Source organism: Vulpes lagopus, chromosome 3 (assembly GCF_018345385.1).
Source record: "Vulpes lagopus strain Blue_001 chromosome 3, ASM1834538v1, whole genome shotgun sequence".
NCBI classification, from domain to species: Eukaryota; Metazoa; Chordata; class Mammalia; order Carnivora; family Canidae; genus Vulpes; species Vulpes lagopus.
In genome coordinates, this window is record NC_054826.1 from 76,367,623 (window position 1) to 76,387,568 (window position 19,946).

A 19,946-nucleotide genomic window follows, 5' to 3' on the forward strand; every position below is an offset into this window, starting at 1 on the left:
ATCACCCAAATCCTACCTGAATATAAATGGGCATAATGAATAGTATTTTTAAAAATTATAGAAACATACTCAGTATTTCTATAAAAAATAACATTTGCTTGCACTAAGGTGATAAGAAAACTTGCTTCTTCTTGCAAGATGAACCTGGAAAGTTGGATTGGTTTTTGGAAGACAGGATGCAAAACAAAAAAAAAGTTCAAATGGCTTGCGGTGATGATTGCATGTCTATATAAATTTCCTAAAAATTACCAAACTATATCCAAAATACATATATTGCATGGCATGTAAATCATATACCAATAAGCTGCACAAAGTAAGGGTGGTTTCAACTAGGGAAAATTGCTGAGGACCCTCCCTAGGAAGACAGAGGGCGAACATCAGGGTAACGTTATCATGGGGCCATCTAAGAACCCTGGTGCCCAGAAGATAAGGAGTAAGTGATAATAACAGAGGTGAGAAAATCCAGATCTTACTCAGATTTGCCCACTTTCTGGGACATAACCCATGAGTCACTTTCCTTCCCTATAGCCTCTGCAGAGTCATGGGAAGGGGGCCAATACTGAAATCACCCCAGAAGGAATTGACACACTGATGTTCTTGGCTCCAGGCATTAGTGACCTGGAGCATGGGAGTTAGTAGCACTTTTCATATGAGAAAGGAAGCAAGAACCTAGTAGAGCCAAAAGAGGAAGTGCTGGACTAACATGTTTACATAAGCCAGAGTAGCCTAGGTGATCCATCTTAAGGAGAAAGAAACTTGTCTGGGTAAGTAAACCACCTCAAGGTCACTGAGGACACACGGGCCCACCAGAAGCACACTTCTGAAGGTGCCCCTGACCTGTAGAGATGGGCTTGCTTACCACCCAGTGAGCACGGTTGTTCCTAAAATCCATCTTGCCTTACTCAGGTTTGCTTTAGGTGCTAAGAATTGTTCTCAGGCTAGCATTCAAGTGTGTCACCTTTTCACACTGAAAGAGGAGGATGGACTGTACGTAGGAAAACTTTGTTTTGTGAGAAAAGAGTTCATAGCAAAAATTGTCGATTGATATTGACTCTTTTGACTGGTTATAAAACACTGATACTTTATGCAAGTGCTATCCAGTAAGACAAGATGTTCTCAGCTTCCATAAAGAAGCTCAAACATGGGACGCCTGGGTGGGTCAGAGGTTGAGCACCTGCCTTCAGCCCAGGGCGTGATCCTGGAGTCCCGGGATTGAGTCCCGCATAGGGCTCCCTGCATGGGGCCTGCTTCTCCCTGTGCCTGTGCCTGTGTCTCTGCTTCTCTCTCTGTGTGTCTCTCATGAATAAATACATAAAATCTAAAAAAAAAAAAAAAAAAAACAAGAAGCTCAAACATAATGAATCGATCTTGTGATGACTGATGTAGGGCAGGAGGAGGGAAATATTCTTTGCAGTGGTGGAAGACAGCCTTTAACTTTAATTTGTGCATGGAAAAGGAGTTTCAGAGTAATGAAGTAATGATGCTGTTCTCCCTTTTTGAAAGATTAGTTGCACTTTGGGGAGTGAGCACTTATTATAAAACATAGGGACATTACTGAAATGCTCTGTCCTGACTCCATATCCCTGGCTCTCTATGCCCCCGAGAACCCCAGGCCCCTCATATTTTGCTATTGATCAAAATCCCAGAGAGCACCTCTGTCAGCCTTCTCATTGTATAGATAAGACTATACAGCCCACCCCTCCACCCACCCCCCGCCCAAGAGGGCTGAAAGTGACTTTCCCAAGTACCTGAGTGACCTGATCGTTAGAGATGGAACCCTTCTAGGTCTTTGCCAACACAATCTCGAAAACCACAATTACAGTGAGCAGTGTGCTGGGGAGATCACACGGTCACCTAGAAAAAGTCACTGCCCTCAAAGAGCTTTCGGGTACACCTTGGGCCTTTGTCCTAGCCGACTGCATTGGACAGAAGTATCATGTTAAACGACCCACTAGAAAGTAGAGGCCCTGTTCTCTCAGGCTTTTCTATTGAATGTCAAGAAAGCCTTAAGCAAATTCTTTAAAAAACAAAAAATAGAAAAGCTAAACTCACTGCGTATTGTCTCTCTTTCCACAGGATCATGTGTTTTTACTGCCAGTATTGAGAAATTCATGGAAGATATGTCAGCAGGAAGTGAAAATTTACGGAGAAGGGTGTGTGCGTTTGCTGCTTCCACACATTAATGGCATGATTTTTTTTTATGCAAAAAGAAAAAAAAAAGAAAACTACCCACATTTTAATTTAGCATGAGCCAATTTACAGAGCATGGAAATTCACTTTCATTCCCAGGATTGGCGCGTGTGCAATTAGCAATGCAGTGTATATACAAGAAGCCATGCTGTTAACAGTTTATCTTAAGTAATTTGGTGTCATTTACAAAAGGAAGAAATTCCTGCCGCCAGAAGGGACAGAAGATGGGATGATGAAATCACAGAGAAACACTAAAATTACTAACTCCACAACAGCTCGCCTTATTTTTCTTGGACCCAAACTGTCAGGGTATAAACACTATTTGTTTCTTTTTTAAAACATCTATAGTTTTGCTGTAAATAATAACACTGTATAAATTCTAACAGAAAAATAGAATAAATGTTGATAAGGCACTGCCTCTTAGAACACAAACAGAATATTGCAAATGCATTTAACATACAAGGGGTCTCAAGTGACTTCACCCTAGAAGAGGAGGGAGGGGTTCTGGGGAGGGGGGGATCTTCACTGATTCTTGTATATTAGCAATTATAATGTTTGTATATGCAAAACTGCTAGCTTGATTTTAAAAAAAAAAAAGAAAAACAAATCTTTAAAATCTGCTGCAAATTTAAATAATTCCCAAAATGAGGAATTCTGTAGTTCTGTGAAAAATTTTTTCTTCAGAATACTAATATTTTGATGCATGTGTATCACCTTATTTTGATTAAATCTTTTCCAATTTTGCAAACACTACAGTATACTGCAACACAGAAGATTTTATCTGTAAACACAAAGCCCTTCATCTAATATTTGTTGCTATTGCCAATTTTTCAATGAAATGACCTAAAAATGAAAAAAAAAAAAACCTATACAGTAGTTGCTTTAGGGGGTGGGGGGTGCTGTTAGTGCTTAAAAGGGGGTAATGCTTGCCGCTTTAGAGGTGGATGGTGCTCATAAGAGGCCCCAGTCGGGGGTATTTAAAATGGACTGAACCGAAATTCTTAGCTAGTAGAATGGCAGCACGCTGTACAATTATTACTGTATCGTGTACTGGCTATAAGATGTAGACACCTTTGAATAAGCCAATCATTTGTAACCATTCTAGCAGTGTCATATTAGGTTAATAAGGCTGCTGTGTTTTAAAGGGCATTTTTATTTGGGTTTTGGTGAAATCCTTTAATTTGTTGATTATATTCACATAAAATCAGCATTCATTGACACATAGCTCTAATGACATATGTATGAAAAACCCATACACTGGATGACCTAGTCGATTATTTAAGCATAAAATAAATTGTGTTAAACTCTTCACCTGTCTGTGCTCAACAGTGTCCTTGTGTTCGCTGGCAAAGGGTACCTGTCTATAGACAGACTCCTGGGCATCTGGCCTCCCCTTTTCCCTCCCAAGTCCTGTTCCAGCCTCTGCTTCTGGGGTCACTAGCATCCCCAATATTCAGTTCTGCCCCGCAGACTCCCAGCTTACGGGAATTCTGTGCATTTCATGGAGGAGCCAAGAATTAAAGATGAACTGACAAGGGATCTTTGCCCTCATGTGGTTAGTGCTGCCCCAAGAAAAGTGAGGAATTGAGGCTATTGCAACCACACATCCAGAGGTTGGACACAGCCACTTCCAGCAAGCATCCAGCCTGAAGTGCTTTTGCCCCTACAGCACTCATTCGTTTGCAGTTGGTGTTCACTGTCACAGCTTATAAGTTAGAGATTTCACCTGATAACCCAGATTTCCAACTTCCCCTAAAAACAAGATTTGGCAACAGTAGCCCCCATTTCCAGCCAGCAACAACCTGCTGGGGCCACGTGGTCCCTGCCCTCCAACAGGGTGCGTGGGGTCCAGGCACCATGGAAGCCAGCCACACCTCTTCCACCTGCGAGCCCTCATGAGCCTGGTAGGCACTAGAATTTGCCATCAGCAACTACATGATAAATTCAACAGGGGCAGAGACCGTGGCTATTTTCATGTTCATTCTAGCCCAGAGCCTGGCACATAGTAATGGTGATACTAGCAATTGTTGCTGCAAAAATTGGAACCCTCCCTACGTTCCGGCTGTGTAAGTGCATTGCATGGGACAACTCAGTCCTCATAACCACTTTATGAGGTAGGTGCTGTCTTTGGTAGTAGTTGGCCCCATATCAATATCACACGGATGTTTCAAGCCATTGGACAGCGTCCCATAATTCCAGTTCATTAAAGATGAATGGGACGTCGAGCTGGTTCAGTCGGTGGAGTATGTGACTATTGATCTCAGGATTGTGAGTTCGAGCCCCCATTGGGGGTAGACTTGACTTTAAAAAAAAAAAAAAAGAAGGCCGCTGAATCAGCTGAGTTGTTCCCAGAAAGGATTCAGTATCAGTGCAGAACACATGTACAGAGACTATTCTGCTGGAATAATGGGGCTAGACTATATTTGCATGAGATCCCAAACAAATGGAAAGTGCCTCTATACCTACACCAAAATCATCTTGATGAGCAAACTCAGACCCCTGAAAGATTTTTTTAAAAAGTTCCCCAAAAGCTTCTCTTTGTAAAATTTGGGGTCAGAATTCAGCTATTCTAACTTCCTGTCTGAGAGTTAAGGATTTCTCACTTGCAGTCCTTGACAGGTGTTTGTCCTGAATTAGAAACTCCTTATATTTACCTGGGTATTAAATAATTGTTATATTACGCTTATATAGCTAAAAATTTGCAGTTCAAGAATAAATTCATAAATTTACTCAGAAGTATTCAAAATGGGAAAACATTTTACTTGCATTTATATGTGTGTATGTACATATTTATATATGTGTGCATAGATTGAATAAGGGCATACATTATATATTCCTAATAGTCTTTCGCCTGCTGGCTTATAAAAATGTATTTAAGCTTTTCCTTGATTGAAATTGCTGTTAAAAAAAAAACTGTAATTGATAGATTTCTGATGTTTGCTCTGTTTTTCATTTTATATTTTTAGCAATTCCTGAGTTTGTTAAATTGAAATGTATCATCACTATTGTATTGCCAAATTATGGCAATATACCATGCAGGGTTATGTCACCATTTCTATGAGGGATCCACTTCACTGAACACATAAGCATATGTGTTTCTCCAGGGCAAATAAAAAATTGTTTGTTTCCTTTACTATTATGAGCATCAGGTCATATTTGGCTGTGCAGCAGGACTATGTGGTAAGCCCAGAAATAGAAATCATAGGAATGAAAATTCATTCCTTGAGTATCTGAAGAAACCAGCATCCAAAAGCTAACTTCCTATCTGGGTAAGTCTTACTGGTTTTAGTTTGTTAAGGCAGCCCTAACATAATAAAAGGTGTGTATGGCACTGCTTCTCTTTCACGAAGTCATGACCAAATAATCCATAAGCAAATATTTCTAACATTGAACTAGGAGCCAAACTTCTCAAGAGTTCTTTTAGTAATGGAGACAAGAAGAAATGGTGCGATTTACTGATGTGGTCACTTGGCTAACAGTGTACCAACACCAAATAAAGGACAGAACAAACTCAGAGGAGCACCCTTAGTAATCAGTCCAATCGTTTTTACTTCTTTAGTAGAATTAAATACAGACACTTCAAATTAGGGCAAAGTGAGAGTTTCCACTCTATCTGCTACACTCGGTTACTTAAAGCTGTGAGTAGTAGTTACAATGATGTGAACCCCGGGTGAAGAAATTTTATTCTGTATCCAACAGAGCTTCCTAAGTTAAGGAATAATTACCCCAAGGGTTATGTTTTCAACAGGACATCCAGGGTGTCCTCATCAGTTCCAAAGTAGCCCCAAAGCAAAATAGTGAGGGACATGCTCAGAGGATTCTAAAGGCAATGGGAACCATGAGGCTACAGAAGGCACCCAGGAAGCAAAATCTGCCAGAACTTTTCGTCCAAGACCCCCTCAGAACTTCCTGTGGATATCCCAGGAAAAAAGTGCTCTCTCTGCCTCTTTTCCCCTGATGTCCTTAATTGCCACTTCTCTTCTGACACCTAAGTCAAGCAGCAGCATAACTCTGGGAGCTGGGAAAGAATAGTGATTTACCAGATTTTTAAAAGAGTCCCTGCATGTGAGGCACACCACCAGGTCCTCATGCTAGACTGTGCACCTGCTGAAAGCAGGGGCCTTGTTTTGTTCTCTGCTGTGCCCACAGCACCTAGAATACTGCTTGACACCTCATAAGGAGGTGCACATATTTGTTGAGTGCCCGGATGAATTAAACATAGAGGTCACAGGACAGTAAACAGGGACTGTTATTCCATGCACTGTCTTCACACTCTTTTCTATACAGGTTCAACCAAGTTGGAAATCAAAGGAAAGTACAGCTTTCGATTCTAATGATTTCATTCACCAAGGACTAACCCGCTCTCTCCAGCTGCACAAAGCCCTTGTCAGCCACAAAGTCTTAAGTAATTAGATTTGAGTATACCACTGCCTCATGCATAAATAGCACACTAGTCACAGTGCTGACCGATGCATCCTTACCATGGCCGCAGCTATAAGTGTCCTTATCATGAACAGGCCACGGAAAAACCTGGCAAGAGTGTGCGGACAACCCATCATGAGCCTTCATCTCTGTGAAAGTCAGCTTGGTCTCCTCTCTTTCAGACATGATAGATGTTTTGAAAAAGTCTAGCTACCTCAAGATTCCCACCTCCCTGTTGTTGCATTTGCTGGGTTGGTAAAGGACTAGAAGGTCCAGAAATTATACCCTAGAAATCCTGGAGCCATATACATCCTGCAGAGAGATTTTGTTTGGATCATATGAAGTTTAAGAAGAAAAAAAAAAGAGATGACCAACATTTCTTAAAAATCAGGAAAGTTCAGGGGCACCTAGGTGGCTCAATTGGGTAAGCATCTGACTCTTGATGTCAGCTCAGGTCGTAATCTCTAGGTCATGGGATCAAGCCCCATGTCGGGCTCCATGCTCTGCTGAAGTCTGCTTGGGATTCTCTCCCTGCCCCTCCCCCATGCTCATACACTTGCCCTCTCCCTCTCAAAATAAATATATTTTTTTTTAAATCAGGGGATTTTAAATGAAAAAATGGGTTGTGAGTTCTCTTTAAAATCTGAAGAAGTAAAAAAAAATAAAAAAAATAAATAAATAAATAAATAAATAAAAAAAAATAAAATCTGAAGAAGTGACAGTGCTATTTCTGAAATTCCTTAACCACCTAGAGCAAAATTGTATGTGCTACCTTTGGACAAGCATGTGTTTTACACACGCTCACCATGGCCCTTCCATGTCCTCCTGCCTCTAAACCCAAACTACTTTATTCTTGTCTATTTAGTCTCTGGTCTGACTGGAGAAGGCAAATTGATGTGATCCTGCTGAAATTCTTCCCCCCCCGCCAACTTTTTTTTTTTTTTTTTTTTTTTGGCAAACCAAACATCTACCTCATTTTCATCCTCTCAGATCTAGTAGGAAAATGGAATAAGGGAGTGAGGAACTGAGAAGGGAAATATGGATCATGTTCTCTAAACCCACCCTCCTGCTCCCTTACCTTCCCCCCACTCCCCAACTTCTTCCCATCCCCCATCCCCCCCTCATTTGGCAACAGGTAGTCAGGGCCTGCCACTTTACAGGGGCTCTCCTGGGTGCAGGACACAGCAGTTCCCTGTCTTCCCTGTCCCTGCTTTCAAAGTGAGGAGCACACAGACAGCCTCTGTATGAAATCTAAATATAGGCCCCCTCAGGAAAAAAAGCCCTATAATGGCTTGTGGAAACAAAACAGGTGCATGTCGCTGTAGTAGCATGGGCTGGAGAACAAGGGAAGGCCACGCAGAGGAAGAGAAGCAGCCCTGTGGCCGCTGAGCGTGGCCATGGTGCTGTCGTATCATACCTGCTAGTCATAATCAAATGAGACTCAAGGGCTGATTAAAGTAGCAATTCAATAGAAAACTTTAAAAACATCTCTAAGTTGTTTGATCATATCTACAAGAGACTACAAGCCCATCTCACTTCCAAAGATTCTAGATTTAGGTGAAACCAGTTGAAACTTCAAATTCATGCCCAATGTTTTTCAACTTCCATATATGAAGTTCTTCATAGTTCAGACTGCTTCACAAAGCCTCCCCTGCTGATGCCAACTTGGGTAAACTACATGGGGGTCCCATGATTCAGTACTCAAGTCTCCAACCTTGACAGTCTCTCTGAATGTCTTGCTCTTCAAGAACAAAGACTGTGTTTTCTACAGTCCCAAGAGCAGAACTGGGCATGCAGAAAGCATGGAATACTCAGTTTTGCATGTAAAATTATTTGCTCATTCTCTCTCTTGCCAGACTCCAGCTCTGCTGCAGTACGTACTGATGGCTCGGTATGGGTGCACACCTCACCCGCTGGGAGTCAGTGCTTGGGTACAGTAAAGAGCAGAGGTAGAGCTACCTCACAGCTCGGCTCACTAACACCGTAGAATGGTCAGTGTGTCTTATCTGCATAAACCCTAAAGGAAGAAATAAATAAAGGGTATCTAAGAAAAAGCCTGTTGAACGTTAACCTTGAATGGTCAAGGCCATGTAGGTTGTAAGGTAGATGATGGATGGATGGACGGACGGATGGATGGATGGAGTGGTGATAGTTGAACCATGGCAAGCTTTAGAATAACTGTCCTTCTTCTGGCTATGATAAAACTTTGAATACTCAAGTTCCATAGGCCAAAGTGCTCATACTCTCAAATCTATTGGCACTGGGCAGGTCATCTAAATTAGGCCAAGAGGTTGCAGTAGACTGTTATACATAAGTTATTGTCTGCCATGCAACTTGCTTTGGCCAATGAAAGGAGAGCAGATGCTCTGAGAGCTAGTGCATTTTTCTTCATGCTCCCTCCTCCTGCTCCAATACCAGAGATGCTGCCCAAAGAGACCACTTCCTGCCCTGGTGCTGGAGAGAAGGTGATGCGAAGCAGAGACAAGGTCACCCCACAGTGAACATGCAGTGTGAGCAAGAATAAACCTTTCTAGTAAGCGGCTGAGATTTGTCAGTCATCTGTTACTACAGCATAACCTGTGATTAATACACGAATCAGGGAGAAGACATTAAGGGGTGTTGGGTACTGGGTAAGCATATTCCCCTTCTAAGTTTTTTAAATGTTGGCAATTAATTTTATTTTTTCCTAATAATACTGTGTAGGTCAAACCAAACATATCCGTGAGCCCCCAGCCTTCAACCTCTACCACTGGCTGTTGGCATCTGTAGAGCACACATGTACCTGGACCGCATATATAAATTTACTGATGCGTGATTTTTAATTACATACTATAGAGTTTCTGTACATAGCAAATAGTTTAATTCCTGAGTCAGTCTGAAGGACTCCCTAACACCTCGCCTCCCTGCAGCTCAGGTGTGCTGTAAGGACCCGTTCAAATGCTAACACTCTCATGAAGGGTCTATAGGACTGACTTGGCATTTTACCTTTCGTTTTTATCACTTATTAGTGAAGACTTGATCTTTCCTGGGCCTGAGATGGCTCCTGCCTCCCTCCACAGCCACACCCCATCCATCTCAGCCTTTTCTCTCAGGACCCTGCCGACCAGTGAGAAAGTACAGTCTTCATCCGAGAATTCTCTGTGGCCTGCCCAGTGAGATAAGAAACCAGATCCAGAATGTAAACCAACTGTGTTACTAAGCTTTACTTCAGTTGACTTTAAAAAAAAAAAAAAAAAACATCTAGTGAGGCTTTTTTGAGAAGGAAGTGGTGCACAGATTTACAATCTGGTGTAAGTTCCTTGTTGCAGATTGATGCTCTGCGTAGCACAGCTCTGGCAACACTAGCTTGCTTTTCTGTTCTTCAAAAGTGCCAAGTTCCTCCTCATCTCCTTCACATCTCATTTGTCCTGTGCCAGGGAACGTCTCATTTCAATACCCAAATGTCCCCTTCTCAGGCCTTCCCGGCACCCCGCTCTGACGCCCTGTTACTCTTTACACCATCATATATATTCCCTCCATAGGATTGCCACTCTAATCACCCTTTCATTTGTATACTTGTTCCTTGTCCTTGTCCATTGCCATCTCCAAAGCATCCAGTGCGAGCCTCCCACTAGCTTGCACTCAAATGTTTGTTAAATAGGTAAACGAGGGATTTGACGAGTGACAGAGGGAAGCACAAACAAGAGTGGCTTAGGACACATTCCATAAATACCTGTATGTGACAAGGAAACATAGTAACCCCTGCTGTGACTCGTTGTGAAAGATCAGAAAGACTTTGGCTTGCCTTTGAGGGTTGCTGTGCTTCCACACCCAGTGAAGACTTGCATAGAAGAGTTTTATAACTCCGCTCGCCTTCCACAACATTTTATGAGACCTTTGTTACAGACTGCCAGGTACCAGCATGGTGTTTTTCCATCATGTGCTGCGGACACGTGATGGGATGTTGTTAAAGACATCTGGTATGTGTCACAGCACCAGATCTTCAAATGACTCTTTGAATTACCCAAGCACAGCACAGCCCCTGTTAAACTGGTACTAGACAAATGAGCCATCTTCCTGGATGAAACAAAAGTCTTGCTGGCAGGACAATGACAGAAAAGAACTGCTCAGACAGCCTGAGGGACTACATTGTATAATGGCTACACTCTCCCTCTCCTGGTGGGGCCGACCTATAACTGGAATCTAAACTTTCTTTTGGCTTCACAAGGTTAAAAAAGTCAGATGCTACACAGTCTGATGCAAGCCATTAGAAGTGATAGGGCCTGTAGAAAACCCAAGAGCACAGGCCCCAGCTAAAACCCTGAGAGTGAGTTCTAACAAAATATTACAACACAGGAATGCAGGCCCAGAACTGTCAGCTCTTCTGGTTTTTCCAAGAGAAGCTGGAAATCTAAACGAGAAGATGGAAGTGGGATATGCATTTATAGGAGTATAAGTGTCCATCGGATTCAACTCAAATGCTATTTATCTAGCCCATGCTATGTCCAAGTCACTGTCCTAGATATCTTTATATAAGCTCAATATAGCTATTTATCAAAAATAAAGAACAAAAACTGAAATCCACAGACTCAAAAAGCTTTAACCTTCTCAGAAAAGCAAGATATGTTTTTAACTAGAACAGAAGACAATGTAGGGAATGCTATGTATTAACTAAGTAAATGTGTATAAAGCATATTTCTGGTCCTGACACAGAGTAAACGCTGTGTGCGTTGGCTCTGATAATGATTGTTATGAGTGCTAATGGTATCATTACATTATCCTGACAACCACGATTGCAGGATTACCCTTGATAAAGTGGACTGAGAAGCTGGGCAGAGACTCTTAAATGTGTCAGGTGCTCAGTAAACACCAGCTGAATGGGAGCACCTGAGTGGCTCAGTTGGTTGAGCAGCAGTCTTTGGCACAGGTCATGATCTTAGGGTCATGGGCTCGAGCCCCACATCAGGTTCCCTGATCAGCAGAGAGCCTGTTTCTCCCTCTCCCACTCCCCTGGCTTGTACTCTCTCCCCCTGTCAAATAAATAAAATATTAAAAAGAAAAAAAAAACACCAGCTGAATGAAGGACTGCTTAGCAAAGGAGCTGGGACTTGAGAAATGAGAATTTCAACATGTCAAGAAAGGAGGTCCAGGTGAAAGGAACACAGAGGCTAGAAGGATGAGCATATCCCCGAAGCATGAGCAAAGTTTCTGTGGGTCAGAACTTCAGGAGAAAGAATAGAAATTGAGGGCAGAAGGTGCTACTCACCAGGAGAGCCCCGCAGACTCCCTGTGGATCACAACAGGCTCTGAAAGTCACTGTGAAGCCTGCTGGGCAGCGTAAATGACAACTCAGCCAATAGAGACTAGTTCCCAAGAGCAGCCCCAAATTTTAGATATTTTTAGGATATGGAGAATGGATTCATGGGCTTGCATGCTTTCATATAAATGATATCATGTTGTACTAGTTATATGGCCTCGGGCAAGTTACTTAATCTTTATATTTCTTCATCTGGAAAATGGGGCTGATAGTTTTATCAGCCACAAAGAGTGGAAAGGAGATCATCCAAGTGAAGCACTTCAAAAAACACCTGACAGAGAGGAAAGCCCTCCATAAACATTACTAACTTTTTATTATTTGTGAGGGTATATTATGCTGAGAGGATAAAGAGAGAAAAGTGCTTTGCTCGGGCCTCTGTGGTTTGTGAGTCGTGGTGTAAGTGTGCCATGCCTATGCTCCAGAGACCAGGGGATGGACACCCACTCTGGGACTCTGCAGGCCCACCCCCATCACCCTCCAAGGCTCCAGCAGCCCCCTCTCTCCCCAACCCTGCCCCTGGACAGTTAGGCCTCCATCCCCAACCCAGAGACAGAAAGTGAGCCTCCTGCCAGGAAACCTCTCCCCTCTGTCTCCACCTGCTGCCCTGCCCCTCTGCTCAATCACTAACTCCCTCTCCAAGGGGGGAAGGTCCCCTCTTGACACAGTTGTCTCTAATTTCATTCTTGTTTCTCTAAATCCACTTCCTCTGCTCCACGAGAAAAGAGAAGTACTTTTTTATGTTGTTCACAGAAGCATAAAATGTGTTTCTGGGCTGAGGAGTAGAGGTCAAGTTATGAAAAACTTGTGTCCAGAACCTGTTTTTTGTTTTTTTATGACTCAGGCCCACAGTTACACTAACAGATTAAAATTAAAAGATTTTGATTCTTGGATTTATTGACCTCTCCATCATCCAAAATAATACTAAAATTCAAAGCTTACCAAGTCATAAATGAAAGTGAATGCCCTGAAAAAAATCAAATAGGATATTGGAAGGGCGAGCTGTCTGTTCCATGTACAGGCTGGGCAGTGGTCCAAATGAGGAACTACTGAACTACAGGAAAGACTGTGCCGCATCCAAGATTGGTGATGCCAGCAGCACAGCCAGGGCCGCAGTCGGGACTGGCGAGGGGTTTCTCATGAGGACGCAGGGAAGCTTTTGAAAGCAGTCATCCAGAGGCAAAGATGAGTTTGGCAACCAGGCAGTGGGGATAGGAAGTGAGTCAGGCAATGGGATTCAGGATTGCTATCAAATGCTTTCCCTGTTGCTTGCGTCTATTTCTATTTTACCACCTTCAAATGTGGCAGCTTTCATTCCAGGGACATCAGAAAGCACCACTTGCCTCAGACACCACTCCTTCACAAAGCACCTCAACAACAAAGGTGGGTTTTAATGGTTCTGCTATTAATAGTGAACGGTGGCTCTGATTCATCAGAAATCATTTAAAGTCGATTTGCTTTTCACAGGTGTCTATTATTTTGGCTAAAAGACTAGGCACTCAATTTCTGTGCTTTGTTGCTTTTATTTCTTTGCTATTATGTCATCAATGGGAACAGGAAGGAACATTAGGCTCCAATGACTTATTTTCTCCTGATTTCTCTAACTTTCCAAGTGCTGCAAATTTTCCTTATTTTAGGGGGATAAGTCTGTTTAAAAACAACAGAGTGAGAAAATAAAAATACTGGTTAAAGGGAACTTGTCCTGTTGCCATAAAAGTCTCCCGCACAGGGAAGGAAACCATCAACAAAATGGAAAAGCAATCTACCAGAGCACCTGAGTGGCTTAGTCAGTTAAGCGCCCAACTCTTGATTTTGGCTCAGGTCAAGATCTCAGGGCCTCAGGCTCTGTGCTGAGTGTGGACCCTGCTTAAGATTCTCTCTCTCTCTCTCTCCCTCTTTCTGCCTCTGCCCCTCCTCCTGATTATGTATACTCTCTCTCTTAAAATAAATAAATATAAGCTTAAAAAAAAGCAACCTACCAAATGGAAGAAAATATTTGTAAATCATATATCTGATAAGGAGTTAATCTCCAAAATATATAAAGAACTTATGCTACTCAAAGGCAAAAAAGAAAAAAAAAAAACCCTCCCCAAATAATACAATTTAAAAATGGGCAAAGAATCTGAGTAGAGGGCAGCCCTGGTGGCCCAGCGGTTTAACGCCGCCTTCTGCCTGGGGTGTGATCCTGGAGACCCAGGATCGAGTCCCACATCAGGCTCCCTGCATGGGGGACCTGTATCTCTGCCTCTCTCTCTCTCTGTGTCTCTCATGAATAAATAAAATCTTTTTAAAAAAAAGAATCTGAGTAGACAATTATCCAAAGAAGATGGGCAAACAAGTATGTGAAAAGGTGCTTAACATCACTCATCATAAGGGAGATGCAAATATAAGCCAATGCGGTATCACCTCACATCTCTTGCGATGTCTATTATAGAAAAGACAAGAAGTAACAAATGTTAGCAAGACGTAGAGAAAAGGGAACCCTCGTATACTATTGGTAGGAATGTAAATTGGTTGCAACCACTATAGAAAATGATATGGATGTTCCTCAAAAAATTAGAGATAGAATTGCCATGTGATCCAGCAATTACAGTCTTGGGTTTTTATCTGAAGGAAAGGAAAATGCTAACTCAAAAAGGTACGTGCATTCCCATGTTCATCACAGCAGCATTCACGATAGCCAAGATGTGACATTAACCTAAGTATCCATTGGTGGAGAATGGAAAAAGAAAATGTGGCATACATATAAAATGGAATATTTTTCATAAAAATAAAGGGAAATCTTGCCTTTTGCAACACCATGAATGTAATGCTTAAAGGCATTACACTAAATGAAATAAGTCAGACAGAGACAACTTCCATATGATCTCACTTGTATGTGGAATGTGACCAAAAACCAAACTCACAGAGAACAGATTGGTGGTTGCCAAAGGTAGGGGATGGGCAAAATGGGTGAAGACGGTCAAAATGTTCCAACTTCCAGTTATAAAATAAATAATTCCAATTATAAAGTACAGCATGGTAACTATACTTAATAATACTGAATTGTATATTTGGAAGTTGCTAAAAGAGTAGGTCTTAGAAGTTCTCATTGCAAGAAATGTGGTGGTAGAGGTTAACTGGACTTACTGTGATCATTTTGCAATAAATACAAATATCTGTTGTACATCTGAAGCTATTATGTTATATGTCAACTATATCTCAATTTTTAAAAATCTGAATACATCAAGCAAGTAAAGTCAATATGGAGAAATAGAATAGTCCTAGGCTTCTCAGCACGACATATTTGGGTTCCTGACTCTGTGATCCTGGGCATATTATCTTTCCATATGTACACGGAATACTAACCCTACCCTGCAAGGATATTTGGGGATTCAAGATAACATGTGTAAAAGTTCTTGTCCAGTAATGGTATTATTTTAATCACAGACAGAATTTGACCAGGAATTAAATGATCATGGCCCTGATGGTGTCAGTTTGGACACCGTGCAGACAGCAAATGAATCATTTTAAAGGTTCCTTGTGCTGAATCAGAAATGCAGCATGGCTGGATAGTAACAAATGGAAGGAATATGTGAGAGGCTGGGAACAAGTGGATTGCAAGTCAAAAACCTTCTTTATCTTTAGATATGCCCTATTAGAACTATTCTGAAAACTCTTTGTACTAAAGACATATATTTCACATTGTTTGAGATAAATTAAAAATGTTTAAAAAAATGTTTTTAAAAGAGAGAGAGAGAAAGGTCTTTTCATTCTTGACAAATGAAACTAAAAATGTCTACCATTACATCCTCCCCCAAAAGGAAGAAAAAAGAAACTTGCTTTTGTCTTAGAAAATACATAAGGCTTAAGATAACTTATTATTAAGTACGTTGTCTTGACTTCCAAAAATGAGCTCCGTGGGCCGGCATTAAATCAGAAGTATGCCTATTGCCTGTACTGTAGGGGGAAAAATGGCTTTAAGTATATTTGTATCCCTTTATTTGTCTTAAGTCCTAAACATCCTGTTGTCATGGAAATGCATTCCCCGAGCATCATATATGAGGGGTGTTTGTATTCCGTGTAAAGAGATTTCCAGTATTTGTCACATTTGCCAATCCCATCTAGAAGAAAGCTGATGATCCAGGATTCACATATGATATATGATATCTGAAGCATTCAGCATGATTAATCCATGAACTTGAGCTGAAATGGAGTTTAAAGGACGCATGATTAGCTCCAGAATGGAGCTCCAGAAGGAGGAGGAGGAGAAGAAAGATAAGAATAAAACCAGCAGGTGAGGGGGACTTGAGTAAGAAGTGCCACAGATAAGACTGCATATTTCTTCTCTGTGCTTTTGCAATGTTGATAATCAGTCAGGGTCCTTGGTTGGAAACAAAGGAATCCACCTGACTAACTTGACCAAAAAAAAAAAAAAAAATTTACTGAAAGAATGTCAAGCAGCTCACAGAATCATGGAAAAGGTTAAAGTTTTGAAAAACAGGCACAAAGCAAGACAAACTGGGAGGCTGGAATTGGAGCCAGAGTTATGTCACAAGAGAAGCTTGGCTACGGAGACCTTGCAAATGCCAGCAACACTCAATGCCACCACTGTGCTCACTTTGTTGCAACACTCACTCTAGACGCAAAATTCCGGGTGGGATGGTCTTATGGGCCAAGCTGGGCTGTGTCCTAGTGGCCAGAGGCCAAGAGGATGCAGCCTTTTCAACTTCCACAGTTGCAGATAGGAACCCCTACCTCCTACCAGACTCATCAAACAGAAGGAGACTTAAATGTTGGGCAGCCCTCACAAAAGTACAAAGTTTTCCCACAGAAAATGTCATTTTGCCTTTATGGTTTATATACTCTTCCTACCTTCAGAGAAGACTTAAAGAGGCTAACAGTTAAAGGTACAGATTCAGTGGATATATGAAAATAAAGGAAAGGTATTTAGAAACCCTGGAACAATGCTAGAAAACCCTTAGCAGATTGGGGCAGGGGGATGCTAGAAGAAGTAAGAAAAAAAATGTATCCTATTATTTCTGTCACATTTTTCCCTCACATTCTTCTTGCTGTGTTTTTCTCTCTCCCTCCCTCAATGAATTTTCTTTCATTCCCTGTAGTTTTGAAAAGGTATAAAAAGATATTCCCAGGGCAGCCCGATGGCTCAGTGCTGCCTTCCGCCCAGAGCGTGATCCTGGAGACCCAGAATTGAGTCCCATGTTGGGCTCCCTGCATGGAGCCTGCTTCTCCCTCTGCCTGTGTCTCTGCCTCTCTCTCTCTCTGCCTCTTGTGAATAAATAAATAAAATCTTAAAAAAAAAAAAAAAAGAAAGTTGAGATGCCGTATTCATCCATCCACTCATTTATTTATTTATTCATTGAGCACTTACTTCATGATAAGCCTAGTGAATAAGACACAAGGTTTCTACCCTCAAGAAGCTGACATATTTATAGGTTATTTAAGGTTTGGATAGAAACTCAAATGCCTTCAGTGACCCGAACAGACAAAGCATGAAGCAGCTGTTTTTGTGTCAGTATTGAGTGGGGAAGACACCCTATGCAAGTCCTACCCAAAGACGTTAAGTCTGTTTAAAAAAAAACAAAAACAAAAACAAGAGGGATGCCTGAGTGGCTCGTTGTTTAAGCATATGATTTTGGCTCAGGTCATGGTCCTGGGGTCCTGGGATCGAGTCCCACGTTGGGCTCTGTGCTAAGTGGAGAGTCTGTTTGTCCCTCTCCCTCTCCTTCTCTCCCTGCTCATTATCTGTCTCTCTCTTAAAGAGATAAAAATATTTTAAAAATAAATTTTAAAAAAAGGGCATATGTGTAAATAAGTATTTAAAATACATAATACTGGGACACCTGGGTGGCTCACCGGTTGAGCATCCGCCTTTGGCTCAGGGTGTGATCCTGGGGTCCCAGGGTTCAGGTCCCACATCGGGCTCCCTGCATGGACCCTCCTTCTCCCTCCACCTGTGTCTCTGCCTCTCTCTCTGTGTCTCTCATGAATAAATAAATAAAATCTTAAAAAACAAAATAAAATACAGAATATTGAATGTAATAACGTACAAATTAATACAGAAAAGAATGAAATTTGTTCAGCGTGGGGTGCCAGGGTGTTAATGTTTCCAAGAGAACATGTTCCCTAGAGAGGGTTTGCAAGACCAAAAGAAGACTCCCAGGCAGATGAGTGGGAGGACAGCTAAGGGAAAGTGAGCATCCTGGGCAAAGGTTGTAGGATTGAAACTTGCAGTGTATGGTGGGAATCTACAAGATGTTCAGAGCAATGGAAACCCAGAGAGAAGCAAGGAAGAAACGGGACTAGAGAGAGGGTCTAGGACAATGAGTGGAACCCCTATTATGACCACTTCTAGGCAAATGGGGAACAGCTGATGATTCCAAACAGGGAACTGAGAGGATCTGGAAGCAGTTGGGTAGATAGATTTGAGAAGCATAAAACTGCAAGTGAAGAGAGTGGCTACAAGGGATGGTTGCATCACAGGTGACAGATGATGAGGCCCTAAGTGAAGTGGCCACAGAGATAGACACTCTTTCTAAGGACAACCAAGGAAGTAAGGTGGAGAAAATTTAGTGATTTAGTAAATCTATGAGCTGGGGCACCTGGGTAGCCTGGTCAGTTAAGCATCTGATTCTTGGTTTCAGCTCAGGTCATTACCTCAGGGCCATGAGATCGAGCCCCAGGTCAGGCTCTGTGTCAGCAGGAAGTCTGCTTGAGATTTTCTCTCTTTCTCCTTCTGGCTTGAGATTTTCTCTTTCTCCCTCTGTCCCTTCCCCTGCTCACACATCTCTCTCTCGCTCTCTCTCCTTCTCTCTCAACCCTTCTCTCTCTCTCTCCCTCTCATTCACAATAAATAAATAAATAAATCTTTAAGAAAAAAATCTGTGAGTTACCTAGTGTTAAATGCTTTGCCACTGAAAGAGATCTGTAGGATCAGGGAGGTAGAAACACAACAAGGAAACCACAGTGTCATGAAAGTCAACAAAGGAGACCATTTTAAATTGCCGTGAAGGGATCCCTGGGTGGCGCAGCGGTTTGGCGCCTGCCTTTGGCCCAGGGCGCGATCCTGGAGACCCGGGATCGAGTCCCACGTCGGGCTCCCGGTGCATGGAGCCTGCTTCTCCCTCTGCCTGTGTCTCTGCCTCTGTGTGTGTGTGTGTGTGTGACTATCATAAATAAAATAAATTGCCGTGAATGTCCCCAGTGTGAAATGTTAATGGAAGAGTCAAGTTAACTTAGAGGCAGAAACATGTCTGTGTGCCATTTGTAAGGCTTTCAGACGTTTTGGTAAAAATAATAGAAGCAAATTTAATGAATGGTTACCCTAAAACAGAGAAATGTATCTCAGAAGAGGGCAGGTTAATAGAGGCCACGATGAAGAGGACCACTGGCCCCACATGGTAGACACAGAAAGGGAGAGGCAAGAAGTAACCTGATAACTCCTGTTTTACACCCAGATATACATTCCCCCTCCTTCTAGAGACGGCATCTTGATTTCCCTTTAGGGAACTAATCTTCCATCCCCCAGATTTGACTTGGTTGGGGATGTGACCACCATATAGACACAAGACCCAGGCTTGGTCAGAGGATTCCATTCCCTTGGCCACAACAATGGCTTCAATGATGAGCCCATAACCCGAACCAGACCATGAACACACAATCCTCTGTTTGTTTTTCATATATTTGGTTTGGGTTGGTTTAGTTTGGTTTGGTTTAGTGTGAGCTGGCTTTCAGGGTTTTGTTGTTGGGGAGGGGCAGATTGTGGAGCTTTGTTTTTGGTTTTGTTTTGGTTTCTTTAGAGCTTTTGGTTTTTTCCCTCTGGAATCACTAAGCTTGTAGGAAACAGCCCTGGAGACGCTGGAGGCCACCAGCTGCAGAAGCCTAGCCTCGGAACAAGGCCAGCCCAGAGGAAAGCGGCATGGAGAGATGGAGAGGAAGGCGGAGGAGGAGAGACGGGGAAAGAGACGAGGTTGTCCTGGCATCACCCGTGCACCTGAAGCCAGCCACACTCATACACTTTTCAATAAAATGGGCCGGTAGA

At 42.3% G+C, this 19,946-nt stretch overlaps 1 protein-coding gene and 1 long non-coding RNA gene across 38 annotated transcripts in view; both read left to right on the top strand.

Moving 5' to 3' along the window:
* Positions 1–3,499, top strand: part of ANK3 (ankyrin 3) — a 657,384-nt gene extending 653,885 nt beyond the window's left edge. For all 37 annotated transcript variants that reach the window (XM_041749118.1, XM_041749123.1, XM_041749115.1 and 34 more), the window contains one exon: positions 2,077–3,499. The gene's annotated coding sequence lies outside the window, so the exon portion shown is untranslated. The remainder of the gene's footprint in view (positions 1–2,076) is intronic.
* A 9,604-nt stretch (positions 3,500–13,103) lies between these two features.
* Positions 13,104–19,946, top strand: LOC121486140. The gene is made up of 2 exons (XR_005986552.1): positions 13,104–13,288; positions 19,738–19,946. It is a non-coding gene; the product is annotated as an uncharacterized LOC121486140 (long non-coding RNA).